Raw genomic sequence first — 27,633 nt, 5'->3', positions numbered from 1 at the left:
TTTAGGTTATTGTCTATGGTGATATGTAGTAGTTAGATCTTGGGATATGAGTATACCATCATTGGATGATACAGTGAAATCTATTGGGGGAGATTTACTGGTAGGTGTAAAAAGGAAAAGTTTAGTTTTTTTAGGGTTTAATAGGAGACGGCGTTTTGTAAACCATATTTCTACAGAGTTAAATATGTCTTGAGAAAGAGAGTTAAGTTCTGATACAGATGTGGCTGAGCATATAAGTGTGGAGTCATCCATGTATTGTATACATGTAGCTTGGGGAACTACTTGGTGAAGGTCATTGATGAATATAGAAAACAGGAGAGGCTCCAGTATGGAGCCTTGAGGAGCACCAATATTAACCGGTAGATGGGTAGAAAGAACATTGTTCCAGAGCACAAATTGATGTTTGTTATTTAAGTAGGAGTGGAACCATTTTATAGCTAGTGGGTCAAGAGGCAGAATTTTGAGAATGTTTATGAGTATAGTGTGATTTACCATGTCGAAAGCCTTGGACAGGTCTATGAAAAGTGCAGAGGAGAGCTTGTTAAGATTACGGTTGTTATTGATAGTGTCAGTAAAGGAAAGGAGGGCAGTAGTTATGCTATGGGAAGGTCGAAACCCATGTTGGGAGTTGGAAAGCAGGTTATTATGGATCTTAGATAAAGGAGAGAGTAGGGCTATGGGACGATAGTTGTAGAGTTCAGTGGAGTCTCCCCCTTTATGAAGGGGAATAATATGAGAGACTTTCTAAAGTTTGGGGATATATCCTTCAGTGATTGGCTGCTATCTGTAGGTATTCTGAGGGTAGTCTGTCAGCAGAAGGAGTGTATGGTTTCAGTTTTTGGATAAGGGTGAGAATAAATGCTGTGGGGACGGGTTGGAAGAGAAATGGAGGAGGTGGGTTAGTCAGAATTAGATGTTATGTTTTGAGGAGAGAGTTGACAGGCAAGAGTTTGAATTGCTTTGGTGAAAAAGGTGTTAAAGACGTTAGCAGTTTGTTTAGGATTGTCTTTGTCAGTGCCTTGAGGGTTAGGTGTGATAGATTGACTTGGATGTAATAATTGATTAATACTTGACCAGAACTTTTGAGGTTTATTCTGGTGGGTCTGCTGAAATTGTAGGCAATAGTTTTTTTATCAAACAATATAGCTTTTTTTTGTTTCATTTCTCAGTTGTTTGTAGTTTTGGAGGTCCACATGGTTTTTAGTTGAGCGTGATATATTCCAGTATTTATTTCTGAGACGGATTTTTTGCTTGGTTTCCTTAGTAAGCCATGGAGCAGATTTAGTTCTTATCCTGATAGAGCGGGTAGGAGCATGGTGGTTGGGTATGTTTAGGAAATGAGTATTAAAGTAATCAACAGCTTCATCAAGAGAAAGGTGTTTTAAGGGGGACCAATTACATGCTTTAAGTTCACTTAGGAATAGATCTAAGTTGGATTTTTTCTTGGTTCTAATTGCCCTAAATATGGGTTGAATGGGTGGATTGATTTTGAGCCTGATAATGTAGGTTAGTGAGTGGTCGCTTATGTCATCAGGGCGGGTTCATAAGTCTGGGGTTGATTATTAATAAGTATAAAATATAAGGTGCTTTCTTTCTTATTATTCTTGTTTATTCTAGTAGGGGAGGTAATAGTTTGGGTAAACCCATAGAGGTTAATATGGTTAGTGGGGCAGTTGTTATTGCAAACACTCCAATCAATGTTAAAATCGCCTAGGATTATGTTTTTTTTGGGGAAGGTTTAGAGATAACCAACAAAGTATGTTTTCGATGGTAGTGATGTTATTACCTGGAGGAACATAGATGCAAATAATATAGACAGATTTGACTGGATTTAGCTGAAACTTGGTAATAAGTATCTCAGCATTTGAGTCTTGAGGAGGTTTTTGGTTAAAGATGGCTATTTGAAAATCAGATTTGAATAGAACAGCTACTCCACCACCTTTCTTGGTTACACGGTCAAGACGTAGGATGTTGTAACCAGGTGGTAAAATTTCATTGTCTTATGTTACAGGTTTTAATTAAGTTTCTGTTGGACAAATAATATCAAATGAGTAGAGTTCCAAGAGAGCATGGAGTTGTGTTATTTTATTATTAATGCTACGTGTGTTGAGGTGAGCTATTAAGAGTGAGTTTGGAGGTTTTTTAAGTGGGTGAATGGTAGAGGGGTTTGGGTTAACGAGTTGAGTGGTAATAGAGGTGTTTGGATGAATGTCTCCATCCTTTAGGGAGTGGAGTAGTGTTAGATATCGATTATTAGTGTATTTACTGAGAAGAAATGGATACCTTCTGGAATTAGGGAAGTTGTATCTAATGTGTGCTGTCCTATGGCATTTAGGTAATAGATAGTTTGGTATGGATGTAATGTTGAAATGGTCCGTGTGAGAGGCTAGTGAAGAAGAGGTAGATTGTTTAGTAGGGTATAGCAAGTTTGTATATACTGGGTGCTCATAGGAGGTTAACAGGCAAGAGTTAATGGAGGTAGAAGTGTAAGTATGAGTAACATTTGTAAGCGGATTATGGTGGAGGGTTTATTTATGGACATGGTAGATACAAATTATAACTATAGATCTGAAGTAGGAAGACTTCATTCGTCTGCAACCTGTGGGTATCGGATCCGATCTCGGATCCGAGCCGGCAATTCAAAAGCTTAGGCTCCGAGCTCCTAGCTCCTCCCTCTTACCCATAACCCCTTGCCAAGCCCTGACTGACCTCAGATTTCGTTTGCCGCTTTTCAAGAAGCAACGGAATTCTTGAGCTCCTGGCGTGGTTTTGAGATAAGTAGTTTTCTGACAGGAAAATTGTTTAAATTCTCTTTTGTTTCAAATATAGTTAGTGTTGTGTGTGGTTAAGGCTTTCCTCCCTCTTTAGTTAATTTTTCTCGGGTTTTTGGTAGTTTGTTTGTGTGTGTGTGTGTTTAGGCCTTAGGTGTTATGTCTGAAGCCCCTAAGGCTGTCTTTTCGAATACCGAGTGTGGCCATAAGCTGTCCCCAGCAGATGGCCACACTCAGTCTTGGGGTTGAACACCTGTCTTCTGGTTGTGCCATTTGTGCAGGGTTCAACCCGGCTTTAAGGAACGGAGGTCGGTTAGTGCTGGCGGGTCTTTTACCCCCAGATACTGCTTCGGCCTCTGCTCTCCAGTCAGCAACTTGTTGTTGTGAGTTCTCCCTCCGGCTGGGACTCAACCTCCCTTAAAAATGCCGGAGGGAAGGATTCTAGTAGGAGAGACAGAAGGAGAGGCACAGGAGAAGCACCACAAGAGGAGAGCCGAGCTTCCAGCTCGGCTCCTCCATCTGGCTTCCCTGTGCCTTCTAGCCTTCCTCCTCCTCGGCTCCACTCCCCTCGGTTCTCTCCTGGACCCGAGGAGGAGGAGGCTAGCCCTTCCAGGAGGTCACCGAGACGGTTCTCTAGGTCCGCTTGGTGGCCTCCTCTAGATCGACTTTTCGATGAGAGCTGATATGGACCGGATGATGAGGAAATTCATCCAGGCCCAAATGCAAATGGAGTGCTCCTAGCCCCCAACCGGGAGGGCCCACTTTAGCTCCTTCTCCGACCCATACCACGGGTTCGAGCTCCGTGCAGATTTGGATCCGGGGTGGGTCGGATCCGATTGGTCGGCACCTCGGATCCGTCCCATCCCTTGAGTGCTTCGTGCCGGACCCGACCTCGGAGCCGAGGGCCGAGCCTCGGATCCGAGGGAGCTGGTGTGTCTTCGGCTCCGTCCAGGTCACAGCACACTGGTCTCGGATCCGGCGGTTTCGGCTCCGACTCCGATCCGCACGCCGGATCCGAGTGGGGGTCGGCTCGGGCTTAGAGAAGCTGGCTCCCCTCGGCTTTCAACGTTATGGAAAGGGCACTGTCGAGACATCCGACCCCGGTCCCTGCCACGGCTCCATCCCGCACTCCATTGCAGTTGGGCCAGGCCCCACCAGCCGGTCCCAGGGACAGCCCGCCTCGATGTCCCAAGTGGTTCCCTTGGAACATCCATCTGCTGAAGAGTACTGACAGCCCCGATGAAGTACCTCGAAGCGCAAGTGCAAGAGGAGGCACATGGACTCCCTGAGTCCGTCACTGAAGACACGGACTTGGATGAAGGGAAGGCTCCCAGGTCACCCCTGAGGACGTCTCATTTGGAGACATCATGGAGATGTTAAGGATCGGGGTGGTCTGCCCCAAGGCTTCTTCGGACGAGTCTGTGTTCTTGGAGGCATTCGAGGCGGCCCTTCTACCTCTTGGGTGTCCCTCCTGCTGACCCCCTGGTAGATCTTATATCTATCAGTGGAAGGATCCGGACACCATTGAGCCTATCCCAACGCCCGGACCGCATTCTTTCTCCTCCATCAGACCGCACACACTGGAGTAAGGATCCCCAAGTAGATGCCATGATGATGGCTGCAGCCACGAAGAGGGAATTGGCCCAGGAGAGTCCCACCGTCCATCCTCCGGGCAAGGAGTCCCGTTCGATGGATCGAATTGGGAAGCGAGTGTTTAGTTCAGCGACCTTCTCCTTGAGAGCTGAACTACATGGCTGTCATTAGGATGCGATCTGATTAAAGAGTACGCTGCATCTCCCCGAGTCCATCTCGAGTGAGGATAAGCAGGTTTATTCCACCGAATGGCCACTCTAAGATCTGTGTCCAATACATCTATGCGGCTGCTGTCTCATGCTACTGAGGGAGCCGCTAGAGCCAGCGGAGCAGGCCTTGTCATGAGGCGACAGGCCTGGCTCCGCCATTGTGATTTTGCTGAGCCCTTTAAGGCGACCTTCAATGCCCCTTCGATGGTTCTGCCTTATTTGGCAAGACTGTTCGCGAGACACTTGTCCAGAGCGAAAGGACGGAAGACACTGTCTGCCGTCAGTCCGCTTCTCAGCTCCCCAGAGGTCCTTCTAAGAACCAAAAGTGACAGAAGAAGATGTGGTTCCGAAGTCGCAGCAGTCCCAACCTGCTCCGGATAACCAGTCCTTCCGTGGCAGAGGAGGACGGAGGTCGTCGTGCCAGAGGCAGGGGGCTCCTGGCAATTTTGGGTCCAGAGAACCCTTCTCTGAGAGACCCACGCAGCAGCCCTGAAGGGTTGCCCGGCTGTCCGCCTCTGGAGGCAGTCGGGGCGGTTTCGATGCACCTGACTTCTTGGGAGTCCATAACAACAGACAGTTTCATATCCAGAGGATATTCAATACCCTAATCAAGATCCCAAATCTCGCAGCCTCCCAGATGTTCCACCCGCAGCTGCTAGAAAAAGAGCCATCCAGCGTCCCCAGATCAAGCCGGATTAGGGTTTTACTCCAGGTTCTTTTGGTGCCAAAGAAGACGGGGACTTAAGACCAATTTTAGACCTTTCCCTGTTGAACCTGTCAGTAACCAAGCAAAGTTCCGGATGGTCACCCTGCAATCTATACTCCCCTTTGAGGGAGAACGACTGGATGTGTTCCATAGACCTCAAGGATGCACATTCGGATGGACAGACGATCCAGGAGGTTTCTTCGCCGGCTGGGAGCCAGTCACTATCAGTTCAGGGTCCTCCCCTTTGGTCTCACCTCAGCCCCCAGGGTGTTTACCAAGGTGTTAGCGGTGGTAGCCCACCTGAGGCTCCAGGGATTACAGGTCTTTCCGTACCTGGACGACTGGCTCCTGACGGCATCATCAAGGCATCTTCTGTGCTCAGCCAGGGATTACTTCCTTCAGCTAGCACCAAGGCTGGGCATAACGATCAACTGGGAGAAATCTTTCCTGAATCCAACTCAAATTATAGATTTCATAGGAGGAAGACTAGACACCAGATCAATGCGAGCCTTCCTCACCCCAGACCGTCAGCCTGAGGTGTCATGTGACAGCAATCCTTCAACCGTCACCAACTGCAGCTTCGTCCTGAGGGCCCTAGGTTCTATGGCGGCAGCTATCCCGCTTCTAATTCATGCCCGCTTACGCGGTTCTTCAATGGACCCTTCAAGTTCAGTGGTCTCCTCTTTGTTGGGACTCCCTTCTGTGGTGGCTTTCTCCGGAGCCCCTAGCAGGAAGACCTTTATGCTGCATTTCCCGAGCCACAGTGACCACGGACGCTTCTTGCCTCGGGTGGGGGCATTCTGGGAAAGATTGTCCAAGGCACGTGGAATCCCACAGAGACATCATTGCATATAAATGTCCTGGAAATGAGGGCGGTGCTCCTAGCGCTGCAAGCACTTCACCACGCTCTTCCTACAGGGACTATTTTCAGACAGACAACATGTCCGTAGTCTAGTATATCAACAAGCAGGGAGGAACCAGGTCTTATCCCTTTGTCGAGAGGCCATGAGAGTCTGGGAATGGGCAATTTCCACCAAACGCTTTCTGTTAGCACATTCCGAAAGTCCAACATCCTTGCGGACAAGCTCAGTCGCACCATCCTTTCTCCACACGAGTGGTCCCTAAACCTTCAAGTAGCGAAGAAGATTTTTGCCGCTTGGGGCAACCTTTATGAACATCTTTTTTGCTTTTCTCTCAAACGCCAAATGCGACAATTTTCTTCCCACCAGGAGTTCTCTGATGCAGAGGTTTCTGCAGAAAGCCAACAGTTTGGGAGCAGAATGATTCTCATTGCCCCATTCGCTGCTCAATTCCAAAGACAGGTTTATCGGAGTAAATGGAAGAGGTTCTCTATATGGGCAGGGCAGAGAACAGTCTGCAGGGCCTGCAGCTTCTGCTGATTTAAAATACCTTTCCTGGAAGACTGTCTTGGTGTGGTTTGATAGCTATATGGTTAGGACATCTGGGGGTGGGTGGAATTTGGGGGTCTGGCAGGGTAGCGGAGTGAGCCCGCAGGGCAAACGGAGCGGGTTAGAGCAAGTAAAAGATGAGATCCCAGAGACTATCAGAAAGCTACCGATTGTAGAAGAGCTCTAGGTAATTCCAGGTGAGTGGGAAGTAGTAGTACAATAATTAGTTAACGGGATAGTAGAGAGGGGAAGGGGAATATAGTTAACAGAGGGGGTAGTAATAGAAAAGAGGAGAAAAATGAGAAAATAAGAAGTAATGAGGGATATAATACTAGTGAAGAGAAAAGGGATTTTAAGAAGCCTAGTTAAGGGTGCCACCTGGTGGACAACAGCTTGAATTACAGCTAGTTGGCAAAGTAGAAATAAAGAAGAAAAAGTAGGTCAATTAATAGAACCAAGGCTAGATGGGTTAAAAGTAAGGCGAGATGTAGAACTGGCTGCTGGGAACCTGGCTCAGGAGGGAGACGTATAACATACACTACTTGTTTTTATGTCATAAAGAACAATTCTGTACACAGTTTTATCAGGGGGTCAACATACTTTCTTTTACTCCTTAGTAGGGAGGGATTTGGAGCACAGGACAAAGGATTCTTAGGGATGCAGATGAGATGGAAGTCTTTAGTGACCAGGCAGGTAGATTCCCAAGCTCTTAAGGCAGAGAGGAGGTTGAGAGATTGCAATGATCCACTGGGACCAGGGACACACAGCAGCTGGGGCAGGATGCGGGATACTACTTAAGTGTTATGGAACTTCCTTCATATTTTAGTAATGATTTTTTTCCACTGAAGGGTGTTTTCTTCCCTTGTGGGTTTTTCTGGAAAATATTTGTATAGGTATTATTAGACTATTTTTCTGGTTCTTATTAGCGACCATTAATGTCTGGTTAGTTTGCTGTTTGAATTTTAATAAGGTTTTTTGCATAGTTTACACGAGTGTAGTATGTTTGCTACTGTTGAATTTTCAACTTAGAACACTTTAGGAGGTAGACCCCCCCCCCTCCGGTAAAGGGGGGGGGCAACTTCAATGGACATTGCTCTTGTGCCAGAGGTGGCCCACAGATCCAGGGGTTTTGAGACCCTTTTTGCTAAGAAACCCGTCAAGTCCTGCAGAAAGGTTTGCCTGATTACTGCACTCTGGATTAAGTTTGGGGTATTTGCCTCTGCATTCCTAAGTCTGGTTAACCATTATGCAATAGTCTTGGGTGCAGAGAATCATAACCAGAGGTTGTGCTATTACCTTTGTTTTCCACCCTCAAAACATGCAAAGAAAACTTTCCACTATTCACCTAGTCAGAAGAAGGCATCAGCTTTAGAAATCTTACACTTGCTAGAGAAGAGTCACCCAGGATGTCCTACCAGACCAACAAGGGCCTTGAGATTCTTTTTGTTTTTGAAGAAAAATTGGGACCTCAGGACTATTCTGGACCTCTGCCTTTTGAACTGGTTTGGATGACTGACAGAATTCAGATCGTCACAGTTCAGACAGTCCAGATCAGACAGTGCATTTTTCACTTCCTGAGGAAGGAAGACCAGATGCGCACACTGGACCTGCCGGGTGCCTACTATCGCATCAAAATAGTGAGGCACTCCAGGAGGTTCATCCACTTTGGCTGGGAGCCAGACACTTTCAGTTCAGGACGCTGCTCTTCGGTCTCACCACAGCCCCTTGGGAACACCAAATGCCTAGTAGTAGTTGCAACACATCTCTGGCTGCAGAGGTTTCATTGTTCCCGTATCTAGACAACTGGCTGATAACTGCCTCCATGAGGGATCTACTTGTTAGTCAGGGAATCATTGCTCCATTTACACTTTAAGAATTGTAATCAGCATGGACAAATCACAGCTAACTGTAGTCCAGGTGATTAGAGTTCATAATATGCCACCTGGATACCACCTCTTAAATTCCCAAACTATGGATTCCAGAGTCTTTACCCTGCATCAGCAGGCTTCCAATGTTTTGTGTCAACAGAAACTCCTGGCAGAGTCCATTTTTCACTTAGTGGGTTCAGTGACAGCTTTCATAACTCTCGTCTCATAGCAGGCTTTTACATGAGAGTTTTTCATTGGGCCCTCTGTGTGGTTACTCATGCTGTATCGACCAGTGCAGTTCCTAGTCAGTATGAGAACACCCAAGCTGTGTATTCTCTGGTGGTTAACTTCACCATTGGTTCCTTTTAGGTCGATCCTTCATTTTTTTTTATTCCCCCATAGGTGTGGTTACCCAAGATGCTTGCTTCTTTTGGTAGGGAATGAGGCATTTGAAAGGAAGACTTTCCAAATTACATGGTCATTGTCCGAGGCCAAGCTTAACATCATCAGCTGAAGGCTTTTCAGGAATTTCTCTCCAGGGATGTTGTTGTTGTGTCTTTCGGCTTTTCCCAGTTAGGGGTCGCCACAGCGGAACTCTGGTCTGCTAATGATTGGCAGTAGATTTTTACGTGCCAAGTTGCCGGCCCTGACGCACAACCTTCAACGAAGGTATGCCCATTCACGCAATACTCCACACAGAAGACGCTGTAGCTGAGAATCGAACAGGCATAGTCTTTCTGTGAGGCAACAACGCTACCGCAGCACCATGGACAGTGTCTGTAGTGTTGTACATCAACAAACAAGAGGGACCCTTCTTGTGCCTGTTGTGTTGGGAAGCCATGAGGGTGTGGCAGTGGATAATGTCTTCCAAGTTTCTTGTAGCAGCGCATATCTTGGGAAAGTCCAGTATGTTAGTAGACAAACCGAGCAGGTCCATTTTTGTCCCTCATGGGTGGTATCTTAATCAGTCGCAGAGATCTTCAGGTGCTGCAGCAAATTTTGCTGCAGTCTTTTTGCTACATGGCTCAACACAAGTGCAGCAGCTACTTTGTCATGTTACCAAGGGATGCTCTGATGCTCACTTGGCACCCAAGTTTTCTTTATGTTCTTCCACCCTTTCTTTTCATAAGTCTCTTCAGAAAGTGATCCTTATTGCCCCCCCCCTTTGGTTTGACATGTATGGTTCCCTTTCTGTTGCTTCATCCGATACACCGACCCTGCTTGCTGGATCCCCTTCCAGACCACATCTCCGACCTGTCCAACTAGCTCCACTCTGACATAAAAGCCCTACAACTGACCGCTTGTTTTCTTCACTTAAATAATGACCCGAAGTTCCAGGCTTTCTTTCTGTGTGCTCCATATTCTGTTTTCCTCCTAAAAGACAGACTCTAGAAAAGTCTTTATTAGTAAGTAGAGAAGGTTTTTCTTTCAGTTTCCTTCAAGGATCTAGACCCCTTTTCGGCTCCTTTTCCTTCTCTTTTGGATTTTTAACAAGTTTGTTATTAGAAGCAGTGAGCCTTTTCTATCATTTAAGATTTAATTGTCATCTATTTCCAGTTTTTGTTTGGGGGTGAAACAGAGAAAGAGTTGTACCCATGTTGTTGTATTGACCATATCTAAGTTTTTTTTTTATTTATTTATTTTTTTTACAAGAGTCTTTTCCTTTTTCAACCACCACCGAGACACTGATGTTCATCGTGTTTCACTGTTGCAGTCATGACTGTAGGGTTCTCCCCTGCCGGCAGGCAGTCCTCGGTCGGCCAGAATCCCAAAGTCTGGGTCCGGCGTCGGCTGTTCAGCCATGCTCCCTGACGTCAGAGTGGCAGGAGTACAAAGCTGACAGCCGACGCCATGCTCCCCAGTCTTTCTTGCTGTGCGGTGATGGCCGTTCGCAAGTGCCGGTCCGCTGACTCCTGACCATCTTTTCTGAACAAACTTCAGTCCGAAGACTTTCTTCTCCTACTCAAAGCTAAGTACCCCATTGGGGAAACTTTTTTCTTGCTCCAGTCTGATGTCAGAAAAAGTTAATAATTGTATTTCATGTGGGAAGCAAATACCTCATAAGGATTTTCATTCTTACTGTATTCCTTGCTTAGGCCCTGACCACGACGTAGCTAGTTGTCGGTTTTGTGCTAGATTCAATCAACGTACAATTAAACGAAGGTACGATTTTACATTTCGTTACTTCGGTAGGCGCTTAATTACAAAATGTCTTCGGATACGGTTCTACCGGAGTTCACAAACGATGCAAGGACAAAGACAGGCCTCAGAGGTCCAAATCAGACGATATCGCTCAAGCAGAGCCAGCTTCAGGTTTGGTCGTTGCCAGTGAGGCGCGCAGTTCCCTGTCGGCCATTTCGAACCGATGGTCAAACGGACTTAATGGGAGCCAACTAGGCCTTTGAATATTTCTGTTGCAGGACCTTCGACAATGTTCTTCGGATGGGTCCAGAGTCCGCTGCAGGTACCGCCCGAAGGGGTTTTCAGGCCTACTCCGCTTTATAAAGGCAAAGCCAAAGACAAAGGCAAAGACTCCTTCCAAATCAAAGACTGCAACTCGGCCTCTTCTGATCCGGCCCCAAGTCACAGAAACAGTTACTCAAATGGCGGAGGACTTGCTTAATATGATTAGGGTTCACATCCCTCCAGGTAAAAGGCCTAGACAGGAAGTTTATTATGACCTCTGATCAGGCTTCTGTTTCTTCAGTTTCTTCTTCTGACCAGAATATTCTTTCCTCCTTATGAGATTCTGACGCTGAGGAATCCATTCCTTCAGCTTCTCCCGCGGATTTCTTTTGGGAAACTTTGCATGAAATGAGGGAACATTTCCACTGGGAAGGACAGGAGTATTCGAATCTAAGAAAAGACTTGGGATTTTCTTCTTTCCCACCATAGACCCCTGGCTATTCTCCTATTTTGGATATTGTGGATGATGCTTTTCTGAACAAACTTCAGTCCGAAGACTTTCTTCTCCTACTCAAAGCTAAGTACCCCATTGGGGAAACTTTTTTCTTGCTCCAGTCTGATGTCAGAAAAAGTTAATAATTGTATTTCATGTGGGAAGCAAATACCTCATAAGGATTTTCATTCTTACTGTATTCCTTGCTTAGGCCCTGACCACGACGTAGCTAGTTGTCGGTTTTGTGCTAGATTCAATCAACGTACAATTAAACGAAGGTACGATTTTACATTTCGTTACTTCGGTAGGCGTTTTAATTACAAAATGTCTTCGGATACGGTTCTGGCTACCGGAGTTCACAAACGATGCAAGGACAAAGACAGGCCTCAGAGGTCCAAATCAGACGATATCGTTCAAGCAGAGCCAGCTTCAGGTTTGGCCGTCGTCAGTGAGGCGCTTTTGCAGCCCCTGTCGTCGGCCATTTCGGAACCGATGGCCGAAACGGACTCCCACGAGGAGCCAACTAGGCCTTTGAATATTTCTGTTGCAGGACCTTCGGACAATGCTCCTTCGGATGGGTCCAGAGCCGCTGTGCAGGTACCGGCTTCCGAAGGGGTTTTCAGGCCTACTCCGCTTCTAATAAAGGCAAAGCCAAAGACAAAGGCAAAGACTCCTTCCAAATCAAAGACTGCAACTCGGGCCTCTTCTGATCCGGCTCCCAAGTCACAGAAACAGTTACTTCAAATGGCGGAGGACTTGCTTAATATGATTAGGGGTTCACATCCCCCTCCAGGTAAAAGGCCTAGACAGGAAGTTTATTATGACTCCTCTGATCAGGCTTCTGTTTCTTCAGTTTCTTCTTCTGACCAGGAATATTCTTTCCCTCCTTATGAGGATTCTGATGCTGAGGAATCCATTCCTTCAGCTTCTCCCCCTGCGGATTTCTCTTTTGGGGAAACTTTGCATGAAATGAGGGAACATTTCCACTGGGAAGGACAGGAGTATTCGGAATCTAAGAAAAGACTTGGGGATTTTCTTCTTTCCCACCATAGACCCCTGGCTATTCCTCCTATTTTGGATATTGTGGATGATGCTTTTTCGGAGGCTAACTTAACCCCTGACTCTTTTCCTCCAGCTCCTGTTAAGCCTGACAGATATTACAGGGTTCCTGATTCCCATCAGTTTTTATACACGAACCCTACTGCTGACCCTGAAACCATTTCTCAGGGTCCTAAGGGAGTTGAGGCCGCTTCTGCTAAAAACCCCATTCCCACTGAGAAGGATTCCAGATCTTTAGAAAGATGGGGCAAAAAAGTGTACACTTCTGCTACTTTATCTATTAGGGCTTTAAACTGTCAGTTTCATATGCTGAAATACCAGCAATTTCTCCTGTCTGTATTAAAACAAAAGCTAACTTCCACTTCCGCCTGTACAGAGGATAAGGAATTACATGACTTAATGCATGCAACTGAACAAGTTGGGAAGCATGGTTTACACTGTGGATTTGATGCCTTGGAGGCTTCTTGTAGGGCTGCTGCCTCTGGCACAGTAATTAGAAGGCATGCATGGTTAAAGGAATAAAATTTGCCAGATCAAGTAAAAGCTAAATTATTGGATGCTCCTGTTCAGCATAATGTTTTGTTTGGATCTAAAGCTGAAGAGGTAATTAAAAAGATGGAGGACTAGGCAAAATCCATGCAAACAGTTAAAGATTTCTTACAAGTACAGCCGCCCAGATTTAATAGGAATTGGCCTACAAAAAATTGGTCCTTTCCCAATTCAGACAGGCCTCAGAGGGGTAGATACAGACGCTCCCGAGGAAGGCCTCAAACACAAGCCTCTTGTAGACCAAGACAGTGGACTGCTTCCACCCCTAGGGGAGGAGAGGACAGGTCGCAAGCTCATAGGAAACAAACTCAATGACTCTCTCGGTTGGGCTGCAGGAACTTCTTGCCTGGAAGCCCCTCTCGGAGGAAAACTTTCTCTTTTTCACCTAAATTGGACTCTTATAACCCAAGACAAGTGGGTTCTGGATGTGGTTTCAAGAGGTTACAAATTCCATTTTCATACCCTACCAAGGCCAAGTGGATGGCCAGATCTTCGAAAACATCAATGGACAGAGGCCTTAAACCAGGTGGAAGCTCTCTTGGCTATGAAAGCCATACAGTTCCACTCTCAGAGATGGGACAAGGTTTTTACTCAAGGCTCTTTCTAGTCCCCAGGAAGCAAAATTCATGGAGACCCATTCTGGATCTGTCAGTCTTGAACACTTTTCTAGAGATACCAAAATTCAACATGCTTACTCTACACCAGCTACTTCCATTGCTGACCAAAAATGCATGGATGGTAACTTTGGATTTAAAGGAGGCATATTTACACATTCCCATCAGGCAGGAGCATGAAAATACCTCGGGTTCAAGGCCGGATCGAGGCACTTTCAATTCTCTGCGCTGCCCTTTGGATTGTCTACTGCGCCCAGGGTCTTCACCAAATGCCTGGCTCCAGTAGTAACTTATTGCAGACTCAAGAGAATTCAAATTTACCCTTATCTGGACGACTGTCTTATTCAGGCAGACAGCAGAGATGTCTTACTCCAGCATCTACAGTTTGTTCTGAATCTTCTCAAGTTCCTGGGATTCACTGTAAACAAAAAGTCAAATTTGACACCCTCACAACAGATAATTTTTCTGGGCGCTTTTCTAAACACAACAACCCAGATGGCATTTCTGACATACGAAAAATAGTTACAGAGCTGGCTTCAACTTTCAAAACCTTGGCAACTTTAACTCCGCTATCTGCAAGGAGATTCCTGCAGGCTTTGGGTTACATGGCCTCCTGCATCCTTCTCGTACCATATGCAAGACTACATATGAGGAAAATACAGTGGTACCTAAAAAGTGTATGGTCTCCGCATTGCCACAGTTTAGACATACAGATCTCCATCCTGCCTTGTCTTCAAAAGGAGTTCCTTTGGTGGTCCAAGGCATGTACTCTAAACAAAGGAAAACCCTTCTGTCTGCCTCCTGCCACTCAGATACTAACCACGTATGCCTCAGATTATGCATGGGGAGCCCATTTTCGGGGCAACTGTCTGCAGGGCCTTTGGACAAAGGATCAGAAGCACCTGCATATCAATTTAAAGGAAATGTTAGCCGTGCAGAAAGCTCTGTTGGCCTTCAGGAATCTTCTACAACCAGGACAACTACTGATACGAACAGACAACACCACAGTTATGTGGTACATAAATAAGCAAGGGGGATCATTCCTACCCCCTTTGCAGACTAGCCATGGATCTGTGGAACACAGCTCTAGCTTGCAATATGGACCTTCAAGCTCAGTTTCTACCAGGGAAGCAAAACTTCCTGGCAGACAGTCTGAGCAGAAACCTTTCGGACCCACACGAGTGGATGCTGGACACTGAAATATTCAAGATGATAACAGCAGTCTGGGGATGTCCTCACATAGACCTCTTTGCATCCCACCTCAATCATCAACTACAGATTTTTTGCACCAGGACTTTCCGCAGACAAGCCTGGAAAGTGGATGCACTATCATTCAGTTGGAGAAACCTTGCGGGATATGCCTTTCCGCCTCTTCCTCTTCTTTCACGGGTATTATTAAAGATCAAACAGGACAAGCCCAAGATGATTATCTAGCTGGCCCCAAATTGGCCTCGACAGTTTTGGTACCCAACTCTGAAAAACCTTTGTCTGGAGCCCCCTTGGGTTTTACCACAGACTCCAAACCTTCTGTCCCAACACCAGGGTCAAGTTCTACACTCCCATGTCAGAACTCTCTCAGCCTTGTGGCCTGGTTAATCCAGGGTCTTTGATTCATTCTCCCCTACCCAAGCAGGTTGTGGATGTCATTTTAGAAGCCAGACGTCCTAGCACTAGAAAATCTTATGCAGGAAAATGGAAAAGGTTTTGTTCCTGGATACAGGCTCAGGATTCTGATCCTCTTCTTCCTAACATTCCTTTCATTTTACTTTACCTGACAGACCTCTTACATAAGGGTCTCTCTTTCTCTTCCATCAAGATACATGCCTCTGCTATTTCTGCTCATTATAATACAGACCATCCAATCTTTTCCCACCAGCTCATGAGACAGTTTCTCAGAGGAGCTAAGAATTTAAGGCCCCCTAGATCTCCTCCCATTCCTGCTTGGGATCTCAACTATGTTTTGGAAAAGCTCACCTTACCTCCTTTTGAGCCTGCTGCCTCTTCTGACATCAAGTTTTTATCTTGGAAAACAGCCATCCTGTTAGCTCTGACCTCTGCAAGAAGACTTTCAGAGTTGCAAGCTCTTATGGCTGTGGAACCTTATATTATTTTTCATCAAGACAGGGTGTCTTTAAGGACTAATTCTACTTTCTTGCCTAAGGTGGTTTCCAAAGTGGCTTTAAATCAAACTATTCTCTTGCCAACTTTTTTCCCCACTCCTCAAAATAATGGGGAAAGGATCTTACATTCCTTGGATGTACACAGACAACTTCGTTTTTACCTGGACAGAACCAAGGACATCAGGAAATCAGAGCAATTGTTTGTTTCTAAGTTCCCAAGGTAAAGCCATTTCAAAACAGACCATTTCTAAATGGATTGCTCATGGAATCAGATTTTGTTACGCACACCATGGAAAGCAAATCCCAGGGAGTATACGGACTCATTCCACCAGAGCTGCTGCCACTTCAGCTGCCTTCCTCAGGGGAGTTCCTACCAAAGACATTTTGGAAGCTGCAACTTGGAGTTCAGTGCATACTTTTTCAAAGCACTACAATCTATCTCTGTACTCTAAGTCTAGGGCAGGTTTTGCTTCTGCGGTCTTGCAGGGCCTTTTAGCCGCCCCATCTACTTTATGACCACCTCCCTTTCATTCTGCTTTGGGATTCTACCCTACAGTCATGACTGCAACATCCCCTATAGTCATGACTGCAACATCCCCTACAGTCATGACTGCAACAGTGAAACACAATGAACATAGTACAGTTGTGTACACTTACCATAAATGTAGATGTTCGAGTGTCTTAACTGTTGCAGTCTGGGTTTCCCTCCCTCCTGTCCCCTCGTTATTTTTACTTTTTGTGTGGTTCCTTTTTTCTTTTCACCATTCTTCTGAGGTGTATTTGCAAAGGGTATGGGACCTTATTCATTTTGGGACTCCTGACATCTGGGGCAAGAAAAACTGGAGAACATGGCGTCGGCTGTCAGCTTTGTACTCCTGGCGCTCTGACATCAGGGAGCATGGCTGAACAGCCGACGCCGGACCCAGACTTTGGGATTCTGGCCGACTGAGGACTGCCTGCCGGCAGGGGAGAACCCTACAGTCATGACTGCAACAGTGAAGACACTCTAACATCTACATTTATGGTAAGTGTACACAACTGTACTTTCTACCTTGAGATATTACTATTTTACTATAGCCAACACCATTTTGAACCTGCAGCTTTAGTGCAACTCAGATTTCTTTCTTGTAAAAATTGTATTTATTTTTTTACATTTCTTTATTGGGATAGTCCATCCTGGGTGCAAGCCCATTTCCAGTAGAGGCCTGGGAAGAAAAGTTCCAAAAGTAAAATGTACATAGGCATTTATACAAGAACAAGTGTATTGATGTAGCAAGACAGCTACAAATGAGCATTGACATGACTAGCATACTATTAATATCACAGGATCAAGTAATAGTATATATGGAGATATATAGCATCGTATACACTGTTTAGAGTATTGAGTGTGTTTTTACATAGTTGGTGTTTTGAGGGTAGTTTAGATATGTACAACAGATTATAGTAGCTTAGGTTTACTAGCTAGCATTTTGATGATATTCAAGGATGGTGCAGGTTAGTTTTGTTAGTCTGGTTAGTATAGATTGAGAGAGGAAAGGGGGGTTTGAAGTGGAAGAGATGTCCGGTATAGTAGTGGGGGTTCTCGGATGGAGACAGTTCTAGGGGGAAGAATCGTGCAGGTTGGTGAAAAGGATATGCAGGGGAGGGATTACCTAGGGTTGATGCCGGAGCAGATCCAGTTTCTATATAGATGGTCTCTTAGCTGTTTCTTGGATTGGATTTGTAATATTTAAAATATGTTACGGAACTGTTTCAGGTTTTGGAAATATTGTGGGAGTAGAGGGTATCCCCAGCCTTGTTGTTGCTTTTTGGAGACTTGTACAAGGGTTTTGTGAGAAGGTCAGAGTTGTTGAGTGTTAGTCGAGTGTTTAATATGTGGTTGGAGTATTTGTTGTAAGGGCGGGGTTCTGTCTGGCAGGTATACTGAGTGTTGGGTGATGATGAGTTGGGTGTTGGGGAAGTTCTAACCATTTTAATTGTTGTAGGGAGGAGCAGTTGTGGGACCTGTGTGGGGTGTTTATGGCAAACCTAGCTATTTTTTTTTGTAGCAAGATTGGTTGGTGAGGATGAGTAGAGTAAAGTGGATAGGAGGTGAGTTGTGGTGATGTTTGGTCTGGATTGTTTGTAAGGAATGTCTTAATGTGGTAGAGCCTAGTTTGTGAGGTTTTTTTTTTTGATTGATAAACTGAAATTTGACATTTACCTATTGAATGTAACACACAGCTTGGTTTGGGAGGTGGCAGTTATGGTAGTGTTGTTTGAGGAATGTATGTAAAAGAGGTTAGGGTTATGATTGATTTGGTGGGGAGAAAAAACATCAGTTTGGTCTTGTTTGTGTTCAGTATAAGGTTAGCTTTATTTGGCCAAGTTTCTACTACGGAGGAGGATTGTTGTGTGATGTCCTTAGCTGTGTGAGGGAGGATGCATTACATGTGAGGGTAGAGTCATCTGCGTATTGGATAACTGAGGCATGTGGGGTGAGTTTGTGCAGTTGGTTAGTCAATATGTTTCTCTACTTTGTGGCAGTTAACACCGCTAAGAGGATTTCAGAACTGGAGGCTCTGTCATGTAACCTGCTGTGTTTATTTTTTTCCTCAAGGATAGTGTTTTTTTCTTCCTAGGGTGGCTTCAGTCTTCCTAAAGTCAGACCATTAATTTGCCAGTTTTTGTTCCCCAAATTGTCGAGCAAAGGATACACCTTGTATTTTTTGGATGTTCAGCAGTTGCAGTTTTATTTGCATTGTACTGAGAATTTCAGGAAAGCTTGCTCCTCGTTTTTGTTCTGCCAAGGCTAAATTGGGAGATAGTTGCACGAAGTGGCTGTCCAATTGTATTTTTCTTGATTTACAAAGCCAAGGGATTGTCTTTACTTCACAAACCTAAAGCTCATTCTACTTGGAGCAGCCTCTGCAGTCTTTGCTTAAGTGCTCATTGATGACATTTGTGCTGCAGCTACTTGGTCTTCAGTTCATACTTTTTTTTCCGGTTACAAGCTGGACCTGCAGTCTTGCTCCTGGGCTTCCTTTGGCTCCACCATCCTCTGTATTCGCTTTCCATGAGGCCTCCCAGTGTTTTTAGTGGCAGGGGACTCTGCCAGTAGTTGAGGTAGATGGAAAAAAACTTTTGCAACTGACAAAGTTATGTACTCTCCCTAAAGCTAGATTCATATTGTCTTCCATTCATTTCAACCTTCCGTCCCTCAGTCCCCCTACCAGATTGTCACATGTGGCTCCTAGTTGACTGTTGGCCCTATCCAGAGCCTTGTCATACTTGGTCTTGTATTGTCATAGTTTCTCTCTGGTATCCTTTTCCCTTTTTACATAGTGCAGGTAGGCAAATTTAATGTGATGGTTAGAGGGGAAGAGCCTGAGCATTGGATCCAAGAGTCTAAATGTTGCCTGCTTTTGCTCTACCTAGTAGTTGAGACTGAGACAACAAGGAGCTAGTACTGTGATGAGAGCAGAAGTTTTGTTTACAGCTCTTCCGACTAATCTAAGATTCCAGATAATCTAATGCAAAATCCTCCTCGACCCTTTCTGTGATGTCTTATAGTCGCACTGCAGCAAAAGCTTTTGACATAGGAGATTCATTTCAATCTGTAAACATTTCTGAGTTGCTGAAGTTGGTCACTGTGTTGAAAGTTTCTTAGGACTCTGGGGTTCATGGCATCTATGATTCTCATGATTCCCCTCGTCAGGTTGCACATGAGAAAGATGCAGATGTTCTTCATACCACATTGCTGCAGTCCTAACACTTGGGTAGTCCGCTGTCCCAGTCGGCCCGAATACCAAAGTATATGGCTGACGTCGGTCAAGGCGCATTAGTCTGACGTCAGGACGTCAGGGTACAAATGCGCATGACCGACGTCATATCCTTAGTCTTTTTTGCCGCATGGTCCGATGCAGAAGCAGTTTTGCAAGTGCAGGTTGGCGTTCTGAGATTTTCCGAAGTCGGAGTTTCAGACCGAATCCAAGTTGGCTAAGTACCCGTTGGGGATTATTTTGGTTTTTCTTGCCTCAGTATTTTACCGGATGTCAGAAAAAGTGAATAACTGTATTTCTTGTGGGAAACAGATACCTCATAGGGATTACCATACCTTGTGTATACCTTGCTTAGGGCCTGAGCACGACGTTGTTGGCTGTCGCTCTTGTGCTAGATTTAACAAACGCACTATAAAGAGAAGATTAGATTGTGCCAGGTTAGTTTTGGGAAGCGGTGTAATTATAAAATGCCGCCGGATGCTCCGCGCCGCTTAATCAAAAAGCGCAAGGACAAAACAGCAAAGCCTAGGCTGGAAAAACCGTCCGTCCCGGACGTCGGTTCTTTAGAGGGCTCGGTGGAGCCGGGGGTTCAGCCAGACATTTCTTTGGAATCCCAGGGAGAGACTTTATTACTGCAAGATGTGACCTCTCAGGAGGTAGGCCAGGCGGAAGGGGCTTCTCAGGTAGCTGTTCTTCCCTCCCTTCCTAAGGTGGTTAGGCCCTCTGCTGTTTCCAAGGCTTCTCCCAGGGGCAGGCCAGGTTTTGTTTCAGGAGTTACCCCTAGTTCTTCAGGGTCTGTACCTAAGAAGCATATGCTTAAGATGGCAGAAGATTTGATTACAATGATTAGAGGTTCTATGCCCCCTCCTGATAAGAGGCCTAGGGTGGAACCTGAGCTTGGGAGTTTTGAGCAGTGTTCGGATGCTTCTGAGTCTTCGGCTGAAGACTTGCAGGAGTATTCCCTTACTCTGATTCTGATGTAGATGATTCTACTCCTTCTGCTTCTCCTCCTGAGGATTTTTCATTTTCAGAGACTCTTCATTCCATGAGGGAACATTTTAAATGGGAAGGTCAGGATTTCTCTGATTCCAGGAAAAGGCTTAGGGAATTTTGTTTCTACCCCAGCATAGGCCTTTAGCTATACCTCCTGTTCTAGATGTGGTAGAGGATGTTTTTGGAGAGGCTGCTCTGAACCCTGACTCTTTGCCTCGTGCTCCAGTTAAACCGGATAGATGTTATAGGGTGCCTGAAGCTCATAAGTATCTTTTAAGAGTCCTAGGGCAGACCCAGAAACTGTTTCACAGGGGCCTAAAGGTGTTAAGGCTTCTGTTGTTAAAAATCCTGTTCCTCCAGATAAAGAGGCTAGGGCTTTGGATAGATGGGGAAAGAAAGTGTATACTTCTTCCACTTTGGCCATGAGAGCTTTGAATTGCCAGTTTCACATGTTGAAATACCAAAATTATCTCCTTTCACAATTAAAGTCTAAGGTAGATGCTTTGGCGGAAGGTATTGAGTGTAAAGAGTTGCAGGATTTAGTTCATGTTTCTGAACAGGTGGGTAAGCATTCTTTGCAATGTGGTTTTGATGCTGTGCAGGCCTCTCGAGGGTGGCTGCCACTGGTTCGGTTCTTCGCAGGCACGCCTGGTTGAGGGATCAGAATTTAGCTGAGCATGTGAAAACAAGGATTTTAGATGCTCCTTTACAATCTGATGTGTTGTTTGGTTCGCCTGTGGAAGCAGGTCTAAAGAAAATGGAAGACAAGGCTAAGTCTATGCAGACTGTTAAAGATTTTTGCAGGTTCAGCCTCCAGTTTAGTAGAAATTGGCCTACCAAGGGGTGGACATATCCTACTTATGATTCCCAGTCTAGGGGTAGGTCTAGACGTGGTAGAGGCAGAGCTCAAGGTTCTTTTAGGCCTAGAACAGGGAGTTCACCTGCTCAGTCTTCTGGTGAGGGCAGGGGTCAGTCCTTTCGTAAGCAGACACAATGACCTGCCTTTTCAGCTGCCAGAATCTTCTCGTCTGGCAGCACCTTTGGGAGGAAGGTTGGCACTTTTCAAAGAAAACTGGAGTTTAATTACACAAGACAGATGGGTATTGGATATCATTCACCACGGTTACAGGTTTTATTTCCATACCTTGCCTCCTTTCAAAGGCATGCCAGACATTCCTCCTCAACAAAGGAAAGAGGCTCACAAGCAAATTTCTCTGTTGCTCCAAATAGGGGCAATTCAGCGGTTCCTGTGCAAGAAAGGGGCCTAGGATTTTATTCTCGCCTGTTCCTAGTACCAAAAAGGGGAACACTTGGAGACCAATTTTGGATCTGTCTATCCTCAACACTTATCTGGACATTCCCAAGTTCAAAATGTTGACGTTACAACAGCTTTTACCTCTGCTGGGCAAAGATCACTGGATGGTAACTTTGGATCTCAAGGAAGCTTACCTTCATGTTCCTATCAGACTAATTTGCAGGAAATATCTGCGTTTTCGAGCTGGGAATTCTCATTATCAGTTCTCTGCATTGCCCTTTGGCTTATCTACTGCGCCCAGAGTATTCACAAAGGTTCTGGCTCCAGTGATAGCTTTCTTCAGGCTAAAAGGAATACAAATCTATCCTTATTTGGACGATTGCCTGATTCTGGCTCAAGGAAGGGGCGTGCTTCTTCATTATTTGGAATATGTGATAGCAGTGCTAAGATGCCTAGGGTATTCTGTGAACGAAATAAAGTCCAGTCTAGTACCCTCTCAAGACATGTGCTTTCTGGGTGTGAGACTGAATACAGCAGCCCAGATGGCCTTTTAACCCCGGACAAACAAAGAATCTTTCTCTTTACTTCCATCAACTATCTCATCAGTCCGGGCTGACTGCAAGGACAGTCCTTCAAGCCTTAGGGTTCATGGCATCTTGTATTCTGGTACTTCCCAATGCCAAACTGCATATGAGGAAGCTACAATGGTATCTCAAAAATGTATGGACACAGCACTGCCAGGATTTGGACACTGTCATTCAAATAATACCTTGCATTCAAAAGGAATTTTTGTGGTGGGCTCAGGAATGTCACCTAAACAAGGGACTCTCTGTGACCCGGCCAGAGGCGAGTCAGATTCTAACAACAGATGCCTCAGACACAGCTTGGGGAGCTCATCTGAATGAAAAGTGGATACAAGACAAGTGGCCTGCCAGACTGCAGCATCTACATATCAACATGAAGGAGATGTTAGCAGTCCAGTTTGCATTACTGGCTTTCAAGGATTTACTTCTTCCAGGGCAGGTGTTGATTCTAACAGACAACACAACTGTCATGTGGTACATCAACAAACAAGGGGGAACACATTCTTATCCTCTATGCAGGCAAGCAATGATTTTGTGGGAGACTGCGATAAGCTTGCAGCTGAATCTTCAAGCAAGGTTTCTGCCAGGAGCACAGAACTCCTTAGCAGATGTGTTAAGCAGGCAAATCATGGATCCCCACGAGTGGAAACTGGATCTTCATGTATTTCAGACATTGACAGTGTCATGGGGAACTCCAGACATAGATCTGTTCGCTTCTCCACTGAACCACCAGCTGCCAAAGTTTTGCACAAAAAGGTTTCATCACACAGCCTGGAAAGTGGATGCTCTTTCTTTCAGTTGGAAAAATCTTCATGTGTATGCCTTTCCACCTCTGCCTCTCCTCCCAAAGGTACTTCTAAAAGTCAGACAAGACAAGCCAAGGATGATTTTAATAGCTCCAGATTGGCCTCGGCAGCACTGGTACCCATTGCTGAGGAGTCTGGTAAGGAAGCCTCCATGGCCCTTACCTTTGATTCCACACCTATTGTCTCAGAAGGACGGGCATCTGCTCAATGTCAAGCTTCACTCTCTTCATCTAACAGCTTGGCATATTCTGTTTTGAACCATAGCAGGTCTCAGCTTCCTCAACAAGTTTTGAATGTGATTATGGAAGCCAGAAGACCTAGTACAAGGAAAGTGTACGCAGGAAAATGGAAGAGATTTTTATTTTGGTGTGCAGCAAAGGATTTGGATGTTTCTGAGCCAAATTTGAGTGTGGCTCTTCAATATCTTACTGAGTTATTGGACAAAGGTTTGTCTTTCTCTTCCATTAAGATTCATGCTGCAGCAATTTCAGCTCACTATGATTGTGACCCTCCATTGTTTTCTCATCCTTTGTTCAAGCAATTTCTTAGAGGGCAAAGAATATAAGACCCCACGTGAGCTCCTACTCCTGCTTGGGACCTCAATTTTGTGTTGGAGAAACTCACTCTACAACCTTTTGAGCCTGCAGCTACTGCTGAATTGAAATATTTGTCATGGAAGACTGCTTTTTGTTAGCCATTACATCTGCAAGAAGGGTGTCTGAATTGCAGGCCCTTATGGCGGTTGAGCCTTTCCTGATTTTTCATAAAGATAGGGTATCTTTACGTACTAATCCTTCCTTTATGCCTAAAGTGGTTTCTAGTGTGGCTTTAAACCAAACTATTCATTTGCCTACCTTTTATGCAGATCCCCAAAATAAGGGGGAAAAGATTTTGCACACTTTAGATGTACACAGGCAGTTGCGTTATTATTTAAGCAGGACTAAGGATTTTAGGCAGTCTCAGCAGTTGTTTGTTTCTTTTGCTTTGAGTTCAAGGGCAAGCCTGTGTCAAAACAAACTATTTCTAAGTGGATTGGGTTTTGTATTGCATTTTGTTATTCCCATCATGGCAAGGAGATTCCAGCTGGGATTAGGCCTCATTCCACTAGGGCTACTGCCACTTCTACAGCATTTCTAAGGGGTGGCAACTAAGGATATTTTGGAGGCAGCTACTTGAAGTTCAGTGCATACTTTCTCTAAGCATTACCACCTTCCTCTCTACTCTAAATCTAGGGCTGGTTTTGCCACGGCTATTTTGCAGGGCATGTTGTCAGCTCCTGCTTCCTTATGATTTGCCAGCCTCCTTACCTCTGCTTTGGGATTCTACCCAAGTGTTAGGACTGCAGCAATGTGGTATGAAGAACATAGTACAGTTTTGTACCTACCATAAATGTAGATGTTCAAGATCCACATTGCTGCAGTCCAACCTCCTTCCCTCTGTGTTGAGGGGTGATTGTGTGGGTGAGGTTATACTCTTGTAAATTTGTATATATTGTATATATATTTGGTGCAGGAGTGTGTGGTGTTTTTGGTTTTAGCCTTATCTTTTAGGGTCTTCTGACATCTGGGGCAAGAAAAGACTGAGGATATGACGTCGGTCATGCGCATTTGTACCCTGACGTCCTGACGTCAGACTAATGCGCCTTGACCGACGTCAGCCATATACTTTGGTATTCGGGCCGACTGGGACAGCGGACTACCCAAGTGTTAGGACTGCAGCAATGTGGATCTTCGAACATCTACATTTATGGTAGGTACAAAACTGTACTTTGTATCTTAAAAACATAAGGACCCAACACTTGCATCCTCTGGATTTTCAAATACCGATCTTGGGCTTTGTATAAAAGTAACTGCAATGGTGGAGACTACATTTACAGGGAAATGCAGGTCTCCCATTTTCTTCTCAATGTTAGTCTCCCTGTAAATACAGACTCTTCAGATTATCCTTGGGGACAGTAAAGATGCAAGGCTGTGGAGTTTTTAAGACGGGCCAGAGCACAATTTTAAAAGTGATGTGGACTGTAACATGCTCATACCCTCCCCTCTATGCAGGCTGCCTATAGTCACTTGGGAGTTAGCATTCTGAAACCCTCCCAGCATCTTTGTCTGTGCAGAAGCATAGTGGCATACAAGCTGAGCAGGACCAGGATCGACCCTCGTGAATGAGGGGGGTCTCCAGGTATTGATTCTCCTTTTTTAAAGCATCTGTAGCCTGTACTGAAGGAGTCAAGAACTCCTGCTGCTGGAAAATCCTTGTGTTGACATGTGGGGAATTTTCTAGTTGGTGCCTCTCCAGTAACCAGGGCACTATAAGGGAGTATATCACTGTTGCTGAAATAGTTGCCAGTTGCTAGTGTCTGGCCTTCATACTGCTTTATCAAGGTACATCTTGAGGCCATTTCAGGAAGTCTGCCCATGGGGACTTCTTTTTCTTTGTTTTCTGAAAGTATTTCACCTGAGATCACCTCACAAAATGGATTGCTCCTTTTTGGAATCTTAAATTTCTGCTGGAAAAGTTTACCACATTTCCATTTAAACCTGAACTTCGTGCAGATTTAAGGTTATTACATGGAAGATCTGTTCTTTTTTTCTATGCAAGGTGAGCGAGTTGCAAGCTCTCTTGTTGGGTAAACCATATCTGGTCTGCTATTGGAACAGTATGCTAGTGCATTCAAATCCATTATTCTTGCCCAAGGTTGTTTCAAAGTTTTTTCTTTTGAATCACACCATCGATCTTTGTTCTGTCCTAACCCTCTGAACCAGGCAGGGAGGATCATACGTACTCCAGGTATGCATAGGCAACTCCGGTGCTATCTTGACAGAATCGAGTCTTTTAGAAAAGCTAATTGGCTAAAGGACAACCACTGTCAAACTATAGTCAATTGCTTTTCCTCTGCTTTTTGCCTTTTGTTGTACCCACTGTGGCAAAGCAGTTCCAGGCACTGTCAAGGTGTACTGTACAAGGGTCTTGTCTTTGATGGCATATTAGAAAGGGGTAGACTCTAGAGGCTTTTTAGAGGCAGGTACAGGGTCTTCTGTGTATACTTTTACAAGGCATTGCAAATTGGATTCCTTTTTCTAGTTCCAAGACTGGCTTTGCTAGGAATATTCTCTAGGAGGTTCTGGATCCATATCCTTCCCCCTCCCGGGTTGGATAGGCATGGTTAATAAACCCATATAGCCTAAAGGCTACTTTAGTACCAGGAATGATGAACATGACATAGCTGTTTTAAGTTGCACTTGCCCATAACTGTAGATGCTTGAATTCCTCATTGCTGTAGTAGCTACACCCACCCACTATTCCCAGATAATTTATATAGTTATTGTTGAGAAAAGGTTATTTCTTTAGTTCAGAATGAGTATGCTACTTAATTTTTTGCCAAAAGTGCTGAATTTTTTCCACTTAACTGGTCAGCCTTGAGGATGGAAAAAACATCAGTCCGCAGTCAGAGTAGAGGAATGGAGGCAGGACAGTGGTTTTAGAAGTTGGCCTGTTGTGCCTTAGGCAAGCTAGAACCCATGTAGCCTAAAACCTACTGCAGCAGTGTGGAATTCTAATATCTACTGTTATAGGGTAAGTGCAGCTTGCACAACCGTATTTTATCTCTTATAAATGCAAAAACCTTTTAAAAATAAATCTGTGATCTCTGGGATCTCTACAAGTGTTTTACATTCAACACCCCAGTGATGTGATGTATAAACTCACACAAATGGAAACTGAATCAGAGGGTTTTCCAAGACTTAATCTAACTGTGAAGAGCACTAAAATTGCTCTGTCTTTGTCTTCTTGCAACAGTCATTTGACAAAATTCTGCTCCAAGGCTCCATGCAAAAAGGCCTGGAAGGCACATTATTTCTTTTTTTTTTTCTTTAGACAGGTATGTTCCTGTATGCTTTTCCACCCTTTCCACTGATATTTAGGATCATTGTAAAGATTCCGAAGGACTCCTCAGGGATCATTGTGGTGACTCCGTTCTGGTCCAGGAAATAGTGGATCTCCCTTCTTTTGGAAATGGCCAGGAGCAATTATCACAAGCTTCCTCCCAGACTTGGATTTGCTCACACAAAACGAGTGTTAGCATCCCAAACAACTGCTACTGTCTGAGTAATAGAATTTTACTAGCTTTCAGGTACTTTTTTTTTTTTTCTGAGAATATGAACAAGAAAACCTGCCACTACTAAATAATATATTAGTAAATGGAAAAGTTTTTCTAGTTGGTGCCAAGAAAAAACAGCCCCCATTTAGGGCTATCATTTCTGTGCATCTACATTCTTTGTGAAAGCTACTATTGTGTAATGTATCTTGCTTCTCAATAAACCTTAATTTTTCAGCCATGTCAGCATGTTTGTCCATAGATCCCCCTCTTAACATAAGACTGCATTTTAAAAATGTTTGTTATGTTGTCCTATCTCGCAGTAATTCTTGTTGGTTGGATTC

The 27,633-nt window shown here is 44.8% G+C and overlaps 1 protein-coding gene across 1 annotated transcript in view; it reads left to right on the top strand.

Moving 5' to 3' along the window:
* Positions 1 to 27,633, top strand: part of LOC122787838 (ras-related protein Rab-11A-like) — a 142,153-nt gene that overhangs the window by 74,641 nt on the left and 39,879 nt on the right. The gene's annotated exons all lie outside the window — the stretch shown is intronic.

Source organism: Protopterus annectens, chromosome 13.part0 (assembly GCF_019279795.1).
Source record: "Protopterus annectens isolate FY-2018-M chromosome 13.part0, PAN1.0, whole genome shotgun sequence".
Taxonomy (NCBI): domain Eukaryota; kingdom Metazoa; phylum Chordata; order Ceratodontiformes; family Protopteridae; genus Protopterus; species Protopterus annectens.
Note: the sequence above shows the minus strand (reverse complement) of the source record. Positions and strands in the feature narration are given on the sequence as shown.